Source organism: Gymnoscopelus braueri, assembly GCF_963280865.1.
Source record: "Gymnoscopelus braueri genome assembly, chromosome: 6".
Lineage (NCBI taxonomy): Eukaryota > Metazoa > Chordata > Actinopteri > Myctophiformes > Myctophidae > Gymnoscopelus > Gymnoscopelus braueri.
The window spans coordinates 33471926-33485095 of record NC_137607.1 but is presented as its reverse complement, the minus strand read 5'-3'; the positions used below and the strand labels follow the sequence as shown (position 1 = coordinate 33485095).

The following is a 13170-nucleotide window of genomic DNA, read 5'->3' as shown; positions in this document are numbered from 1 at the left end:
GAAATGTAACTTTTATTAGCGCTGCCATGGGTAAATAAATATACTGTAAGTCTACAGCAAGTTTATAGACAGGAGACAGTTATAGAGACAGTTTGCACCCGGATTACAGAGATGCCAGTTACAACAAAACTCATCTGAAATCAGTCACATATATTTGCATACATTGATGAAATGTATGATGAAATGATGAAAAAAAAAAATGTATGTTTTGTATGTGAATAAGGTGAAAAACAAATAGTTAAGCCATTGGTACTGAAACCACAAACCAGCCTATTAAGTTGAAATGAATTTAAATATTCAGTTATAAATATAGGCCTTCATAGTTTCCACAATACATTTTCAGTAACTACTGTAACTGAACTAGCCAAGGAAGTGGGTTTTAAAATAAAATACTGTAAATAGAATGGAATCAGTAGAATATGATGAGCGTCTCCTAAAAATGAGAGAAAATGGAATAAAGATAGACTGATAGACAGTGAAGCAAATGGGTTGACTATCCCTGGGGATGAAAGACGATAAAAGCCCTTGTGTAACTTTAAGATAAACTTAATTAGATTATCACACCATGCCATCATTAAAGACATCAACGTCAGCCTTTGCAGTGTAAGATTCCGGCACATTTACCTATTCCCCTCTGCTTGTGAAGTGTGCTTGAAAGCTAATTGTGAGGTGCCTGCCGGTAATGCTTCAAACATCTCTGTAAAGAGCCAAGAGAAAGGTCAGAGTGGTGGAGATTGAGGATGGGAATGAAGAACCGGAATCGTTAAGAGAATCGGAATCGTTAACTCTGAAAATCGACATTAATGCATCCGAGCTTTATCAAATCCTTTTATCAATTCTTGCATGTTTTTCTGACAGTTTCTCATTGCAAAACAATGACGTCGTGTCTACGCTGCTGACAAGGAAAAAAATAAGGAGCAATGTAATTTATATTAACACGTTTAAATGTTATTTAGCAGACACGCATGTCCCTTTTCTACTATTTCTGTGTTAAAACTTGGAGATAAAACATTTAAACCCTGTGTAGACCTACAGTACTCTTCTTCCAAACTGAAAATGTATCAGAAATCAGTGAGGGAATCGAAAAAGAATCGAACAGATAAGCAGAATCGTTAATGGCATTAGCATCAACAAAATCGTATCAATTCCCATTCCTAGTTGAGGTGTAACTATCATTTAAAAAAACCTAATAAATACTGACTAATGTACAAATATGTCTTGTAAAAGACTTTCCGCAATTGTGCAGTGTTTTTCTACAGCATTTCCATTCTATAATTCCAGACTTTATGAAACTTCAAGGATATCAGTGCCTGATCACCCAGTTAGTTATCACTGACCATAAGCTCTGACAATATTACAGATAAACAGCGCTATTCAATGTTTTTTGAAAGGGTGAAGTTGTAGATGACCCCCCCTCCCCCTAAATGGTTGATTTGCTCATATATACTGTATATAGTCATATAATATTCTCTCAAAAAATGTGCATACTGGGGTGCCCGGTGGAATCACCAGTTAGCGCTGACCGCATGCTCCTAGTGAGTCACAAGGACCTGAGTTTGAGTGTGGTTCCTGTCATGTCCCATCGCTCTATACCTGTCTCACTACTGTCCTCTGTCTAATAAAAATGCTGAAAAGCCTTAAAAAAAGAACTTGCATACAGTAGGTTCCCATCAAGAACAGCCTATTTCACTGATGGAAAACAGCAGAGACCATTGAACTACTAAATATTGGATGAGCCAGGATGAGTATTGCAAGCATGAAACTCATTCCATCATGTCCATCTTTTCCTCAGCAAAACCATGTAAAACTAGCCACGCTGTGGGTGTTTCCTTTCCACAGGAACCCCTGCAGTGTCACATCAAATATGTGCATAGGGCCAAACTGAGCCCCCATGCTGACCTTCACCACAAATCAATCAAAGTGAATAAAGCATGAAACGAGTATAATCAGTCATCACAGAATAAAACATTTAAATCTTAGCTGGCATAGACTGAAATGCCTCGTGAGCAAAAGTTAATTAACACAAAGATAAGTCAAGTTAGAGACAGAGAGGCAACTAGTGAGCAAAAGTTAATTGACATAAATTTAAGTTAGAGACAGAGAGGCAACTACTAGCGAGCAAAGCCTAATGATCAAGTTAACAACACAGAGGCACAGAGGCAACTAGAACAGAGAGACAATTAACACATATGCACGTCTCACTTATTGCCAAGACTTGGCTAGCAGTCTTTTTCACAGGGATAAACCGATAGCTCCGCTTTTTGCACAATAAAATCCAAATTGTTCATTTAACTGAGAGTGTAAAAATGGACCTGTAGGTGCCCTATACTATATATAGAAATGATGAGCACAGCATGATACTCACGAGTCCTCTGTAGATCACTGCAGCATATGAAACTACTACGTTTAGTGGATGTCAGTCTACTTGGATGGCTTCTCTTCTTCACCCTTGTGAGGGAGAGGAGCCCTCGCAAACCCTTCTACAGTGACTCACATCCCCTCTCCCCAAGCTCTGTGAGCCACATCATGAGGAGGTAAACATTTCCAAATATGGAGAAAATATGAGGAAAGTAGTATTGAGGGCAATATCAATTCAGTTTGCTTTTCGCCGGGAATGTGTTATTTGGCGTGCCAGAGTCACTCAACGCTACTGGTTCGGTGGTGCATACCTTTCATGAGGAATAATAATAATAATGATGATGATTGTAGGGGAACGGTTCACGATTGATTTGCGTTTGCTTCTGACCTAAGATGGGTAACAGAGTGTCTGCCTGCCAGGCAGAACAGACAGAGGCACACAGCAGCATGGGAATTTGCTGCCGCGGATTTGGCAGTACGATGGATGGAGCCTCGTTTTGAGCCACAACAGAAACGTAATGCTTCTAAATCAAGCAGTATACTGAACAGAAAACAATTTAAAATTGGACAAAACGATAAAGAATTATATTTTTACAGATGTATGTTACATCTTATTTTGAAGTCAGCAGGATTGTATATTCAACTAGAAAAAGTGCTCCTCGGAGCACAGGTCTCCGCCAGGTCAGGTAGGTTATTGTGGCCTCCTAGTGGCGCTATAATAGGCCAATGTGAAAAGGGTGCCATTTCTTCTTAGGCCTTGCACGGCAATCGGACACTGCATTCATGATTTGAGGCATTTTGTTCAAAAAAAATGTTTTGCTAAATTAGACCTGCTGGTGGCGCTATAACAGGCCAATGTTTAGGCCTTGCACGGCAATCGGACGCTGCGTTCATGATTTGCGGCATTTTGTTCAAAACAAGCCAATCTTAGCCAATCAGGATGGAATATGAAAAATCAAACACATCCGTCCTGATCACATGACTATAGAGATCATGTGTACCGATTTGCGTGAAATTTTGATCAAATCGGAAGGAGTAATATAAAAAAAAAAGTTTTACATAAGTTGGCCTCCTGGTGGCGCTATAAAAGGCAGATGTGAAAAATGCAGGGCAAAGGTTTTTCCTTGACCTCTAGGGAGTGCGCTTACAAAGTTTTACACAGATCGGTGCAGTTATAGGTAAAAACACGAATCGGCCTGTTATAGCGCCACCATGCGGCTGATTTGAAAATTTTCAAGTGGCGTTTCTTCCTCGGCATAGTGGAAATATGTGTGCAAAATTTCAAGGACATTGCATGCTGCATTTTTAGCCTAGCCTGAGGCTACGAGCTCAATCCATGGTCTTGAAGGGCGGACCCAAACACAGCCGCCTGGATTTGTGCGTGGCTTCCTATTGCTTCACCAATCTATGTCCCCGCCTCCCCTCCCCTCCCCCCCTCGGCCTGTGCACGTAGCACGCTGACGTCACCAAATTTAGAGCGACGCCCCTCTGCACTCTGATTGGTTAGGAGATAACAAGGTCCAAGACCATCGTTCCTGCATCGCTCCCCCAGGCTTTTTTTCTTTTGTAACAAAAAAAAAGCCTGGGTTTCCGAGGCTATTTTTAGCCAATCAGGATGGAATATGAAAAATCTGAAAGACCTGTTTCGTTTAATGACTATAGAGATACTGTGTACAGATTTGTGGGATTATTGGACAAAATCTGTAGGAGTACTGTCCAAAAATATGTTTTGCACAAATCGGCCTCCTGGTGGCGCTATAAAAGGCCCATGTGAACATTTTGGGGCAGAGGTTCTGCTGTGGCATCCAGGGGGCGCACAGTTTCACTGCAAGCAAGCCAACGGTGCCGGAGATTAGCTGTACACAGACAGAATGACGGACGGACGGACGGACGGACGGACGGACGGACGGACGGACGGACAGGGGGCAAAACATACTCTCTCGCCATGCCTTTCGGCCTGGCGGAGACAATAAATCAAGAGCTAGACCAAAAAGCACATTTCCCATATTTTCCAGCTGCACATGGCAGTATACAGTATATAGACCTATATATAAAAAGCATACATGATGCCCTGCAAACCATTGTGCACAGTTTGGCAGCAGTGCATGTCATCTTGAAGTCCATGCATTCTGAAATGTATGTCTAAGAGCAAGAAAGAGGAAGGAGTGTATAAGCGCATTCACATACAGTCAGAAACATTATCCCTCTTTATTAATCAAACCACCAGGGCAGGATTAACAGGTAATGATAACCCATTTACTGTGAGGGCGCCGTCCTGTCATATAGAATGTCTTCCAGTGATTAAGGAGGTATAATTAAAGTATGCCTGCTCCCCATGAGAGCAGTAGGTCAGTGGAGGTTATGGCAATATTAACTGCAGACAAGAGAGAACAATACAAGGCACTGCCTGAATTGGATGTAACAGACAGTGGCAGTAGACCGTCCTTTATCCAAGTCCCTGGAGAGTACAGGTCATTGCCGTGATATCTTTAAGACTAAAACATTGAAAAGACGAAACATACATGCATGTTCAGTCTGAAAATACATTTGATAAAAAAGAACCTTGTTTGACCTAGCGGTCCGGGCACTTAGGCTCTAATGTAGCCTAAGCGGGTTCGAGTCCCGATCCCAACGGCCTTTGCTGCGTGTCACTCCCCATCTCTTCTCTCCCCGTTTCCTGTCTAAACTTCACTTCACTATCAATAAAGGCATAAAAAGCCCAAAAATAAATATTTTGCCTTGCTCGAGGGAACTTCAATGCTGGGCACTAAGTGTTGGTTTTCAAGTTGTTTCTTGACGGTCTGGGGAATCAAACCAGCAACCTTCCAGTTGCAAGCATACTACTCTAGCCTTTAGGCCACTGCTGCCTTGGGATGAGGGCTCCAATTTGCATGGAAGCTTAACAGTGTGCTAAATCACATTCTGTTTTCATGGGTCGGCCATGCACCTGTGTTTTGGTTTTGGATGTGCTTTTTGACACTTTTTTTAAAACATATAAGTTTGCAAATACATTAAGTTCTTCCATCTTTCTGTGTATTGGTCAGTGACCAGTACACAGACCATCTACTGGAGCAATTGGGGTAGAATGCCTAGCTCGAGGGAATTAACAGTAGTAGCTTGTACATTTCCACAACCTTCCCAGATTTTTATTAAAATGTTCCATTCACAAGCTCTATTCTCTAATTGTGCTATTGACATGAGGCTTCTTCACAGGGAAAATATCAACATTATTAATTTCCAATGTGGTCAGACCAAAATAAAACGACCAACATATAACAGCATTACAGATTAAAGCAGAGAAAGAGTTGCCATACCTTTTCTCCTCTCTGGATTAAATGGGCCTTCCAGCTGATAAGACTTCGGTCACTGGACTTTGATATCTGAGATCCTTAGAAAAAAAGAGCTCTGTGTTACTCATCTGGCACAGTTAAATGTACAAGCTGGATGAACAGGTCATTGAGGTCAACAGTCACAGTAATACCTGATTTTTTTGCACAGATCTACAAACTCACAACGCCTCTGTGATGTTGTAGATCTGCTATCGGCACACAACACCGACTTGCATATAAGTATAATGTCCTCTTCAGACAAATGAAATTGCTTCCAGAACTGTACCATTCATCAGTGGAATAGATTGGACTTGACATTCTGTATTTTAGTATATATTCTTCAATTGCAACTTGTTACATTATACAGGAAACATAAATAAGAAAATAATGTTAAGGACCATAGTAGCGTCAATACATGTCTGTTCACAGCTTCGGCCATATACCGTAACTATTAATCAAAGATAAGTTTCCCATTAAAAACAATTTTTTAAAGCAATTTCTTACCCTGTGAAGCCTTGAATTAATGGAGAAACTTAAACACTTCCGGAATAAATGCTGTCACGCACGAGCAAGGAGCGTGTCTGAGCACGCATGTCCGTATGAATGAACTCAGCTCATGTTGAACCCCAACGCATGCCCAGTCGTTCCTCATTCGTGCATGACACCGTCTACACCGGAAGTGTTTTAATTATTAAAGTTTCAGAGAAAAAGTTATGTTTTGGAAATAATGAGGACACGGACTGGATACAAGACACGCGTATTATACTGCAAGAGTTTATTTGGAGTTTATAAACCGATTTTTGATACAGTTTTGCTGCGGTTAATTTTGAAGCCATACTTTCTTCAAGTATTCTCTTTGTTTTTGGAATCTTCATTCACAGTGAGGGAATGTGACAAATGAAAAATTCTCAATGAATTCAAGGCTTCACATGGTGACTAATTGATACAAAAAAGTCCTTTGGGGGTGAAGTATTCCTTTAATGGCTTTATTTTTCAATTGAGTGTTTGCTTACGTTTTCTCCAAAGTCATTAAAAAGTTATCAAACTTAACTAATTGACAATGTTGGCTAAACATCATTGTGCAGTTAATTGGCCTAAGTAATGCACATTTGAATTTCAATCGTAAATCAATCTTTTCTCCAGGGACTAATTTTGGTTACACTTTTCAAATGAATCCGCACTTTAAAATGCATTACTTTAAAACACAACAATATCATGATGTTGAAAAAAAATAACAGTGCAATGAAGTGTAGTGTGTTGGATTACCCATCAAGCAAGTTTCAAGCCTTTGCAAGTTGAATTTGATACCATACTAAAAATCAAACAAACTACGGTACAGTATGCTTTTGGAAATGGTTGGCAGCGACAGTAGTGCCAAGTACTGTTTACTGTATACCGAGTAGTAGGGCTAAATATGCCAGACCACCGGTATGGTTTTTTAATGCCAGTGTCAATACACAACATTTTTCAATGTAGGCCATATAAAGGGCATATCTCTCTGCCTCAATAACTTTGTGTCAAATGTATGAATTAATGAATGAATGAACATTTTATTTTCGTGTCATGCCAACATTTTGGCCCATCCCATATGGGATTATATATGGCACATTACACAAAAAGAAAACAACTAGCTGTGTCATTGCACAGACCTGTGGGCGTGGAGGTCAATGTACAATGAATCATCCGAGTAGTCTAGTCTGATATAATAGTTATGGGTCTGACTGATAACTGTTCAGTCAACAAAATTAAGAACTGAATTTACTTTATGTTCATTGCTCTTAAGGCAAGGGGAGATTAAAGTCATAAGGTGTAACTTTTTCAATTAAACAAAAGTTATCATTGACTGGTATATTTTTCACAATAACCATTCCACATACATACATACATACATACTGTAGGTTTTTTGACTACTTCTCTAAACACCATTTATTCACGAAATGACGTAGAGACCCGAAATGTACCCGAAATGTAATTATTTGTTTATTTTAGCGTTAATAAATAACATTTTTGACAATGTGTTGTTACATTCCAATATATATCCTCGGGCGCTAGGGCCCTGCTGCAGCATTCCTTTTGAGCATTCCTTGGTAGATAGACAAACGCTGTAATGACTACGGAGCTACAAGAGATGTCGCCAAAACAGACTACTATGTTACATAGCGTGACTTTTAATATAAACGTCACACTTCTGTATGCTACCCTGTGCTGTCCTTTAACATACAAAACATGACATTCCCACCTTATTTCACTAATAGACTGAGTTTGCCATTAAAGATGGACACAAATGATGGCGGCACACCTAAAAAACACTTTACGTTGCACATTTGGTATAAACTTAAAGGTTAGCAGCAATGACTTGAATGGGCACATCGTTTAATGCTTTTAAATTCACATGTTCAGTGACTGGCTGTTTCATCACCAAGCATTTCATCAATTGTTTTAAGACATGATAGATGTGAGCATTTGCATTAAATTATCACAGCATTTTAGCAATGAAAAAGAAAACGGTTACTCATTTAGGGTTACAACCGAGATCAGGGCAGGGGCATCATTTGGGGTCCCAGGGTATGGCAATTGCCACCCACTAGCGTTCGCGATAACCTCAAATTCAGTTATTGTCTCCGCCAGGCCGAAAGGCATGGCGAGAGAGTATGTTTTACCCTCCGTCCGTCCGTGTGTCCGTGTGTGTGTGTGTGTGTGTGTGTGTGTGTGTCCGTGTGTCCTGTCCGTGTGTGTGTGTTAGCAGCTAATCTCTGGCACCGTTGGCCTGGTCGCTGCGAAACTGTGCACACACACTCCCTGGATGCCAATTCAGAACCTCTGCCTCAAATTTTTCACATGGGCCTGTTGTAGCGCCACCTGGAGGCGGATTTGTGCAAACCCCATTTTGTTACATTACTCCTACAGATTTTATCCAAACGTCATGCAAATCGGTACACAGTATCTCTATAGTCATGTGATCAACACGGATCTGTCCGATTTCCCATATTCCATCCTCATTGACTAAGGTTCGCTTCCAAAATTAGCAGGATTGCTCCGTTTTGAACAAAATGCCTCAAATCATGAACGCAGCTTGCGATTTCCGTGAAATTTCACAAACACATTCCCACTAGGCCAAGGAAGAAATGACACACTTTCTCACATTGGCCTGCTATAGCGCCACCAGCAGGTCTAATTTAGCAAAACACATTTTTGGAACAAAATGCCTCAAATCATGAATGCAGTGTCCGATTGCCGTGAACGACCTAAGAATAAATGGCACCCTTTTCACATTGGCCTATTATAGCGCCACCAGGAGGCCACAATAACGTACCTGACCTGGCGGAGACCTGTGCTCCGAGGAGCACTTTTTCTAGTTTTAGGCATATTTTCTCCACCTTCACAGTTTTTTTTTTTTTTTTGAATAGCTAAAGTAGCCAATAATAGTTTAGCTATTTTTGAAATAGGGCTTAAAAGGACCCTTTTCGCCTCCTTCTAGTTTTTTTTCCAAAATGACACTTCTGGATTAGGGTAACCCAAGGACGTAAAAAATCCCCACACAATGTTTTACTCTAATGTTTTAAGCCTGAGAATGTGCGGGTGTGGATATGTTCCTTCCAGTCAGGCCTATGCTCATTAAAATTATGCCATTGAACACGTACAGTAGTAGAACAGCTTGACAAAACCTACCAGGGGGGCTGGGCTCAAAGGCAGTTGCGGGACTAGGCTTTAAACTTGAACATCGCTGAAACTGTCAAAATGTGTCCTTTCTAACAGGAGATTTTAAAGACAGCTCTGTTTAATGTTGCCTGACTCAAGAAATGTGTGGGAATGACACAGATAAATTCAGTTTGATGAAGGAGATCTCAGGGGGAGCTTATTGATTTGAAATTCATATCAAAGTACAAGTTTGAATTCATATTCAATCTTTTCAACAGGCGAGGGAGAATTTGCAGCATGCTATCTGCCATTTTTTAACTGAGCAATATCCAAAGTCTAGGCCAGTGGTTCTCAAAGTGGGGTCTGGGGACCCCCAGGGTTCCTTCCTTGAGGGGGTTCCAAATCTATAAGTCCAAGACTGTACAAATGGAACAAAATTGACCCTTGGTTCCAATTGTATACTCTCAAAGTTATGGGGGTCCATGGCATAATGCATACCAAACTGGGGGCCTTGAAATTAACAAGTTTGAGAACCACTCGTCTACTCTAGACGGCTTATCCAACTTCTTTCATCGGGGGACCTAGACTCAAACTCTTGTACTGAGATCAAGACTCATTCAGAGGTTACTTCTACAGTAACTCCGTTGATACCATAAGTATGAGTTGAAGAAACCACTGTTTCACTTTCATAGCGTGCTTCACAGGGGGTATCTAAAAATAACATCTCAGTGTACAGTTGAAATTTAGACCACTACAGAAAACACTTCCACTATGAGTAACTTCCGAAGAAAGACATACTGTAATACATACCACCACAGGTTGCACTGAAATACACTAGTAGTGACTTTGACATCAGGTTAGCACTGAGCCTGCTGTTCACTATAATAATAAGATGAAGGAGTAGGCCAGCCAAAACAAAGAAAGTGATCCAAACAGTTTGGTTAGAGATAGATAGACAGAGCCTTTAAATAGGCTATTGTGTCGGCTGTCATGTCAAATAGTCCTTTATCTCTCTCTTCCAAACAGAGACTGTTCCTGTGGGCCTGTAATATTGCAGTTAACGGTCATTTCTTAGGAGGGTATAGCTACATTTACAGCCTGTGTCTAGTCAAATCTAGGTGTGCAGCAAGTGCAGTATGATATTTGTATCATCTGACAATGGTGGACCACGACAATCATTAAATTAAGGGGTCGAGGTCATCATATTATGAATCATCAAAAAACATTTTGAGTAATAATGATGGCCCTGTTGTAAATACGGCGCGTATAATTCAGTTGGTAGCAATATTTTATTTACAAAGTCATCTTCCTTGGTAAAGGTGTGCCTACATGGTACGTACAGAAACACAGGCCCAGGCTGTATTATGAGCAGCCTACACCATTGGTTCTCAAAGTGGGGTCCGGGGACCCCCAGGGGTCATTGAGGGGGTTCCCAGATAAATGATGGCTAGTTAGGAACCAAATGGAGTTAATGGACCCTTATTTGGTTGTAACTCTGAGTGTACAAATGGGTCCATTTATACACTCTCAGAATTATGGTGGTCCGTGGTCTAATGGAGGGGCTCTCAAAGTGGGGTCCAGGGACCCCCGTGGGCGTGGCCCTATCAGCTGTTTTCAAAACATCTTGATATTCTTTAAAATGTCTGAATGTTGTTGAAAATGTTCACACCACAAATCTTGTATGGGGGGTCTGATCCTTGGCATAAAATATTTTCAGATGGGGGGTCCGCGGCCAAATAAACATTAATTTAGGGGTCCTTGACAAGAAAAAGTTTGAGAACCAATGCCCTACACCAGTGGTTCTCAAGCAGTGGTCCGGGACCACCAGTGGTCTTAAGGGGGTTCCAGGTGTTGATAACCAAATGGACCAGTATAGGTATCTCTTGAGTGTAAAATGAATAATGTTGCGCTCTCAAGAGTTAAATTATTGCTAAACATCTGCATTACTTAATTTACAAGAAGTCTACACAATTAGAGAATGTAGAAGAATTGTTATTTTGATCAACGTTTGCCGGTTCTCTCTCCTAAATGGTACCAACACATCAATACAGCATGGAATTGTGGACAAAATCTTATCAAACGACAGCAAAATACTCAAAGTTTTGGGTCTTCGAGGCTAAATCTCATCAAACGGTGAATCCGTGGCTCGAGTGCGGAATAAATAATGGACCTCGATATGAAAAAGGTTGAAAACCACTGGCCTACACAACATTCCTGTGCAGATAGATAGAGAAGCATCATGTTTCTGCAGCGGTCGTCGGTGTGACAGCGTTTCTTCCGCATTGTTCAGCTGCTAAAAACAGCAACAGTTTAACAGACAGAGCGACCGCCTGGCCGCCGCTGGTCCGCAGAACCAACACAAAACTTACACCGAGCCCCGTTCATTCAACACACAACGTTTCACCTTTACAGCGGATAGTTAGTTGACGATGGCTGGCGTTTTAACGACTCGCATTTTTTATTAGTTTTACCCCCTCGCTTCCTTTCCTTTCGCTAATGCGAGCCAAGCCAAGGCTACGGCTGTTTGTGAGCCCACGCCCTCATCCTGAACTACAGTACATTCCATATCATTCTAACAAGGAAGAAACATTGTGAAGCATAATAAGCTACTTCCAAACACAACTCTAAACCGTTCTAGCCGTGTCCCGTGTAACTGAACAAACGCACACATACACCGCGTATACATTACTCTGTCACACAAAAGGAAGTTGTATCGTTCAAGCTTACCTCGGCTTTCTAGGAATAAACACACACAGAAGATTCAAATCCCACACCAAAAAAGTGAAACTTCTTTTTCCAAATTCTGGGAGAGTTGAGTAGTAGGCGGTGACGTCACGGGTTGAAATTCCAGCCGACTCAGTGGTTGGAGATATTTGCCCATGTAAGGCAGTAGGCCAGATGTATCTTACTGTTCCCTGCACTCTGTGTGTGACTTTTAGGATTGTTGTGCAAACATGGTCAAGAATATAAATGATGCGTCATGGGCCACGACTAGCTACTGATGATGACAACTCTGGGAAGCAGCTGAGTAATTTGTGCACATAAATAAATTAACCACTTAAACCCCATATGGGTAACCAGGCGGATAGTCCCTCAAGGCTCAATACTAGTATCTTTTCTGTTTTCTGTTATTATTGTGGGGAAAGCTTTCGCTGCAAATAGCAGATCGACAAGGGTAGCTTGTTGATCTGCTATTTTCAGAGAAAGCTTTCCCCACAATACCTACCAATGCTGGTGTTCAAGTGGTTAAATACACTGGAGAACACTGCACACAGTAAAAAAAAATCCTCAACATAACAGATCATTTTAAATGTTAGAAATTCTAATAACGTGGCTGGGGGGGGGGGGGGGGGGGGCAGTATGTAATAACTTCCTTTCTCATGAACAATAAACACTTTGGAAATCTGTGTTTCAACAGCTACATCCACGCCCCCACCTTTCCCAATACTCAAGGCTGTGATGTCAGGTATGGAAGAAGATCCACCCAGGTAAACTCCATTGAGCTATTATTACCCAAGATCCCTTTAAACAAATACAAAGACACTTACATTATTAACCCATTAAGACCTGAGGGCCAATTCTACAAATGCCTTCTAAACCAGTAGTTCTTTAAAGATTTTTCAAAAATGTAAAAAAAAATAAAAAAAAATAGCAGCTGTACAAGCTCGCAGCTTGTATATCTGCTCATTTTGAATGGCCAACGCAAAATGGCACAGATGCTTTCTCGGATTTAATGGGTTAATATACAATTTAATGTAATATTTAACGGTAGAAAGGCTTCAGCCTATAATACATTGTAAAGGCCTTTAAGGTATACTGTATTGGAGGTACAGTACCTCCAAGT

The 13170-nt window shown here is 40.9% G+C and overlaps 1 protein-coding gene across 7 annotated transcripts in view; it reads right to left on the bottom strand.

Moving 5' to 3' along the window:
• The window catches only part of lpp (LIM domain containing preferred translocation partner in lipoma), a 185554-nt gene extending 173305 nt beyond the window's left edge, over positions 1–12249 (bottom strand). For 3 of the 7 annotated variants that reach the window (XM_080431290.1, XM_080431296.1, XM_080431291.1), the window contains exons 1-2: positions 12054–12249; positions 5673–5746 (exon numbers count right to left, since the gene is read on the bottom strand). The gene's annotated coding sequence lies outside the window, so the exon portion shown is untranslated. Of the gene's footprint in view, positions 1–2365; positions 2441–5672; positions 5747–12053 lie in introns of those variants that run through there. The other 4 variants (XM_080431292.1, XM_080431294.1, XM_080431295.1 and 1 more) reach the window with 3 other exon arrangements.
• Positions 12250–13170: the final 921 nt, after the last annotated feature.